The sequence below is a fragment of the Podarcis raffonei genome, chromosome 5, assembly GCF_027172205.1.
Source record: "Podarcis raffonei isolate rPodRaf1 chromosome 5, rPodRaf1.pri, whole genome shotgun sequence".
Taxonomy (NCBI): domain Eukaryota; kingdom Metazoa; phylum Chordata; class Lepidosauria; order Squamata; family Lacertidae; genus Podarcis; species Podarcis raffonei.
In genome coordinates this window covers 4,419,276-4,425,298 of record NC_070606.1, presented here as the reverse complement: position 1 = coordinate 4,425,298, position 6,023 = coordinate 4,419,276, and positions in this window count along the sequence as shown.

Genomic DNA, 6,023 nt, shown 5'->3' with positions numbered 1-6,023 from the left:
TTTTCGCTGGGGCTTACTCCCTAGTCAGTGTGCTCAGGATTGCAGTCTTAGCGCATAAACAGGTTCTATACTTCCTTCCCTGCAGCAGCGAATGGTTACTGCGGTTATGCCTTTTGCATATGCGGTTTGCTTGCACTACACTCCCATCTGCTGGAGATTTCTTAAAATTTATTTGGATTAATATAAGATTGCCATGTTGGGCCATTATCACAGATTTCACAGTCTGTAAAATAAACATTGGGGTATTTCTGCATATCAGTAGCTGTTAGTTGGATATATGTACAATCTCACCTAGACAAGATGGCAAGGTGATAAAGCTGTGCATACTGATGACCATTTCGTCCTAAATTCCTGTATAACCCACATGATAATATTATTGTGTTTGTGATGCAAGGAAAGAAACAACTATGGAAATTCTTAGCAAAATAACTGAAACCTAGGCCTACAGCCAGTTCAAGGTAGTACAGCTTTTACTGCTGTTAATTGTATGACTTCCTGTGCAGAACTGGTGTGATATTTCTGATTATGGAACCATTGGAGAGATTATATTTTGAGTGGTGTACCATTTTTTAATCGTACTATTGAGTGATTTGATGATGGCCCTTGGCTAAGCAATACAAATTTCAATCTGTTACCTCTGAGGATGTGGACAGGCGGCTTGGATGAGTGAAACCGACCACCTGTCTCCTTGATCCTTGCCCATCTTGGCTCATAAAAGCAAGCCAGGCAGGGCTGGGCAATGGGCCCTGTGGGGTGGTGAGTGCTTCCGTCTGTGACGGAGTTTTCCCAGACCCCCTTAAAGAAGCTGTCATCAAACCACTTCTTAAAAAATCATCTTCAGACCTAGCCGCTAGGGCCAATTATCGCCCAGTCTCAAATATTCCATTCCTGGGCAAGGTAATTGAGCAGGTGGTCGCAGAACAACTCCAGGCACGCCTCGAGGATGCAGACTCTTTGGACCCATTCCAATCAGGTTTCAGGCTTCATCATGGGACTGAAACTGCCCTGGTCATGCTGGTCAAAGATCTCTGGCGGGCAAGGAACAGAGGTGAAAGCTTTTTCCTGGTCCTGCTGGATCTTTCAGAGACTTTTGATACTGTCAACCATGGTACCCTTTGGACTGTCTGGGAGCTGGGGGCATTGTTATGTAGTGGCCTTGCTCCTTCCCCCTGGGTCGTGTGCAGAAAGTCATGGGGGGGTAAGTGTTTGGACCCCTGGGCTTTCACTTTTGGGGTGCCTCAGGGCTCTATTCTCTCCCTCATGCTTTTCAACATCTTTATGAAGTTGCTGGGGGAGATCGTCAGGGGGGTTTTGGCTGGGTGTTCATATAGCTCTACCTCTCATTTAAATTGGAACCAGTGAAAGCAGTGAATGTCCTATGTGTCTGGGCAGTTGGGGGGTAGATGGTGGCTAACAGATTGAGATTGAATCCCAACAAGAGAGAAGTACTATTTCTTGGGACAGCGGGTGAGCAGGTGTGGGGGATTCCCTGGTCCTGAATGGGGTAACTATGGTCATAAAGGACCAGGTGCATAGCCTGGGGGCCATTTTGGACTCACAGCTGTCCATGGAGGGACAGGTTAATTCTGTGTCCTGGGTGGCTGTTTACCAGCCCCATCTGGTACGCAGGCTGAGACCCTACCTGCCCGCGGACTGTCTTGCCAGCATGGTGCATGCTCTAGTTATCTCCCACCAGGATTACTGCAATGTGCTCTACGTGGGGTTACCTTTGAAAGTGACTCGGAAACTGCAACTAATCTAGAATGCAGCTGCCACACTGGTAACTGGAAGCAGCCGCTGGGACCATATAACACCAGCCCTAAAGGATCCACATTGGCTCCCAGTATGTTTCCAAGCACAATTCAAAGTGTTGGTGCTGACCCTTAAAGCCCTAAACGGTCTCAATCCAGTATACCTGAAGTAGCGTCTCCACCCCCATCATTCAGCCCGGACACTGAGATCCAGCTCCAAGGACCTTCTGGCAGTTCTCTCACTTCGAGAATTGAAGCAACAGGGAACCAGGCAGAGGGCCTTCCCGGTAGTGGCACCCGCCCTGTGGAACGCCCCCCCCCCCAGATGCCAAGATAAAGAACTATCTGACTTCTAGAAGACATCTGAAGGCAGCCCTGTATAGGAAAGTTTTAAATGTTTGATATCTTACTGTGTTTTAATTTGTTGGAAGCTGCCCAGAGTGGATGGGGCAACCCAGTCAGATGGGCAGCATAATAATAATAATAATAATAATAATAATAATAATAATAATTGTTGCAATTGTTAGTATTATTATTATGAGTGCAGCTATCTTCTTCCCTACCTTTTCATTCAACTTTTAATCCTTCCTCCTAGCTCGAGGATCAAAAATCTTTTTCATCCAAAAAACACATTCCCGCCTGGGCAACATCCAGGGAAGTGGGAGGGGGGCATTTGGCACCAGAAGTGAAGGTAGACAGAGCAATGAATGCAAAGATCACCTTTGTACAACAGGTGCTGCTTTCTAAACACACACACAGTGGTATCAGCACTCCAAAGGCAAACCCTCAGGAGCGTGCAAGGCAGGGTCCTTAAAGGGTCTGACCGTGTGGCTGGGGAGAGTCCTGATAAGCCAGAAAGAGAGTCCTAGCAGCTGAATCCTGCTCCCAAGGCTGAGGTTCTTCACCCTTGTCCAAGCTGCTTTTTTGCTTCCTTCGGGTGAGATAAAAAGCAGACAACCCACCATACACGGAACATGTCTTTATTTAATAAGCAAGCAAGCACAAAGTATAATGTGTAGTGCTTAAATATTCTCAACAGTACTAAAAATATAAAAATAAAGTTTACCAAAAGCCGTTTCACTCACAAATATACAAGGAGTGCTGTCAAGCCACAAAATTTTTGACGCCATTTGCCAACACCTGCACTGATAGACAACTGCCTCCCTCTACCCTATGGAAATGATAATTGACGCTTGTCCGTCTTTGGAGATTTCAATGAGCCATCATAAAGGAGGGCTGCCAGGGACAACCTGAAGAACAGCTCCCTCTCTTTTAACAACCCCAAAGCTGACTTTCTGTGCTCTTTCAGCCCCAACATTCGCCAGAATTGCCAGGTTTGTAACCAGGGTGTTCATACGGATGAAGTGAGGCCTCCTGTTCCTTCTGTGTGCCCACTCCCTGTATTCCTGCAATAAACAGGAATATCACACAGTCCCAGGGTGGGTGTGCAATTGCAGAAAGGGCAGCAGGATATGCACCTACCAAATTCTCCGCTTCATCTGTAAATTTACTACAATGTGGATCTCCAGGCTGCAATCTTATCTACCAACCCTTTCTCCTCCCATTTCTTGGAGCAAGTATGATTTCTGCACTGCTCCACAGAGAGGGATCGTCCACACAGAGGAAAATGTGGGTTTGCACTGGACTGTCTCCCCATTAAGGTAGGGGCATCCACATGATGCCCCCCCATCCCAATGCTGGCCTGGACTCCCCACCACCTAAGTGTGTGTGTGTTAAACAAAAAACATTGGCAAGGCTAAAACAAACAGGACTGAAAGGGAATGCGTGTGAAAGGGAAAAGCCCAGGCAAACACTAGGATGGGGCCCACATTCTGTTCTGGTGTGGACAGGCCCTTTGTGGGAGAAGAGGGTGGGCAACAGAACTGGAACTGGGTTGGTGTAGAAGGAATTTTGGGTTGTATCACGGTCCATGATCACTAGGTTGTTAAAGAGGCAAGATGGTTCTCTGGATTGTGGTCTAGCAGCCCTTTATTAAATCAGAAAAATGAAGGATAATGATTCTTATATTAACAAGCAAACCGCAGGCTATAGACATAATCTTTCTGAATAGGTATACATAAATTTATAGATAGTAAGCACACATCTTGGCTTTCATTCTGATCTTGTGTGTGGCTGCTCTTTTCAGTTTTCAGCTGCACGCTCTTAGTTCGTTTTTCACGTCCATCAGAGACGTGATGTTTACTAGAAACTGCTATACTGTGCTTATGTATTAGAGTATGCCTGCTATATCATACATATGCAGTCTTTATTCGCATGGGCACTATGAAGAGACACCGCACCCGCTAAACATTGCTTCACCACCACACGTTGCTGATGGGAGCTGTATTGGCTGCTCTGGAAGATGGTTTCAGAAGGCCAGAATTGTAGCTCAGGGATGCTGAATTCTCAAATGTCCACTGTATCTGCAGAAATTAACTTCTAAAAAAAATTCACTAGCAGATCAAGAACAGATTTTCCCATTCTTTCTGGCCAGCTGGCAGACCTAGTCATAACTGATGAATGAGTGTTTGACATTTTATTTTTTTTATTTATTGAATTTATATACCGCCCTATACCCAGAGGTCTCAGGGCGGTTCACAGAATTTCCAATCTTAACTAGATTCTCAACCCACAGGGTGGGCTGAATGCAAGGTGGGAGTGGAGTACATAAGTACCAGTGTGCCCTACTGTTAAAATCTTGTTTCCGTTTCAGTTCAGGCTCATCTGTACCAGAAGTTGTTCTGGTTTCACTCAGATTCATGCCATAAAGGTTAGGTAGGTGGGGCAGCACAACTTCAGAGCCTGCTCAGCTCTGGTTCATGTAGGAAAATGGAAGTGTGATTGTTTGAAGTATTATGGGCCTCCCTTTACAGGAGTTTTTATGGGTTACAGTAAGTTATTTATGCTACAGTGGAGCAGGGCCAGTTAATTGGTCTAATGAGATATAATTTGGGCCTAGTTCCCACTGTGGTGGTAAATCTGTTTCTGGATTGTTGCACTTCAGACTGCAGCTGGAGGCTCACGTGAGATAACGCTTCTCCTTATATTAACAAAAAGAAAAACAACCCAGAGAGAAAATGTTGTATCTTGGAGAAGGGATCTAGTATACCCTTCTTCCTGACAGGCAGCACACGATGCATGCATATGCTTCATGGATGGATGGATGAGCACTCAGTCAGAGGCAATCTCTCCTGCAGCCTCACAAGTCACATCACCTAGGTACAGGTCTACTACCTCAGCTACGTTAATCTAAGTATTTGTTCAGATTCTGTTCTGGTTCAGTTTCAATAGAGACTTTCAAATCACAGTCCAGGCTCTGTTCACTGCAGGAAATTTTCTTCTTCTTTTTCTAACATTCAGATTTGTTACGATTCCCGGGCAGACCATGCAGGCAAGTGGATAACCTTCTTCAGTACCATCCCTACTCAGCCTTGTTTCCCCTTCCAAGCTGCACTTGGTGGGTGGATGTCTGAGGGGAGCTGGAATCTGGCAACAAGGTGTGGGAAGGGGAAATGATTTAGCTCACCCCCACCCAAAACTTCCAATATCCTACCTCAGTACAGATATCCTTCCATGATACAGCTGCAAACACAGCTGCAATTATTCCTCTCAGCTCAACCATCAAGCAGATAACTGGTGTTTGGTTAGCGGAGGCATCTGGGGATCTGAATTTGAGGCACAAGGTGTAAAAGTGTGGGAAACACTGTTCTTATTGTGAGACAATTTGTCAGACGGAACCCCCAATACCACTGTTTTCTGCAAGCAACTGGAAAATATATTCTCCTCAAAATTTGTAATAGCCCATTATGGAAAAAGTGCTCATTGCCTCATACACAACAGCCCTGTAGAGCCTTTCTGATCACAAATTGAGAAGTTGCTACTAAACGGTTGCTTGGACTTTTCCAGTTGCCAGAACCTCTGTTGGAGGGAAACCCTGTTTCCCCAACACTCAAAAGAGCAAGAGCGGAAAGGGGTAGAAAGCTGATGAGCCTGCACTTAACCATCACACGTTGTCCTCCTTATCTTAGTTATGAAAGTAACGCCGAGTGCTTGACACGCACACACTAAGGTCACATTTAGCACATCATTTCAGCCTGTAACCCATTTTCCTTTGAAACAAACTTGTCTCTGGTTCACTGAAATTATTTGAGGTTTCCACTGAAAAGCTTCCATAAAGTATTTTAAATACACAATGACTCTGAAAAGGTATACATCCCTAAACTGTGTATATTCTACATACTTTACATGTATAGAACATGTTCCATAGCAGTC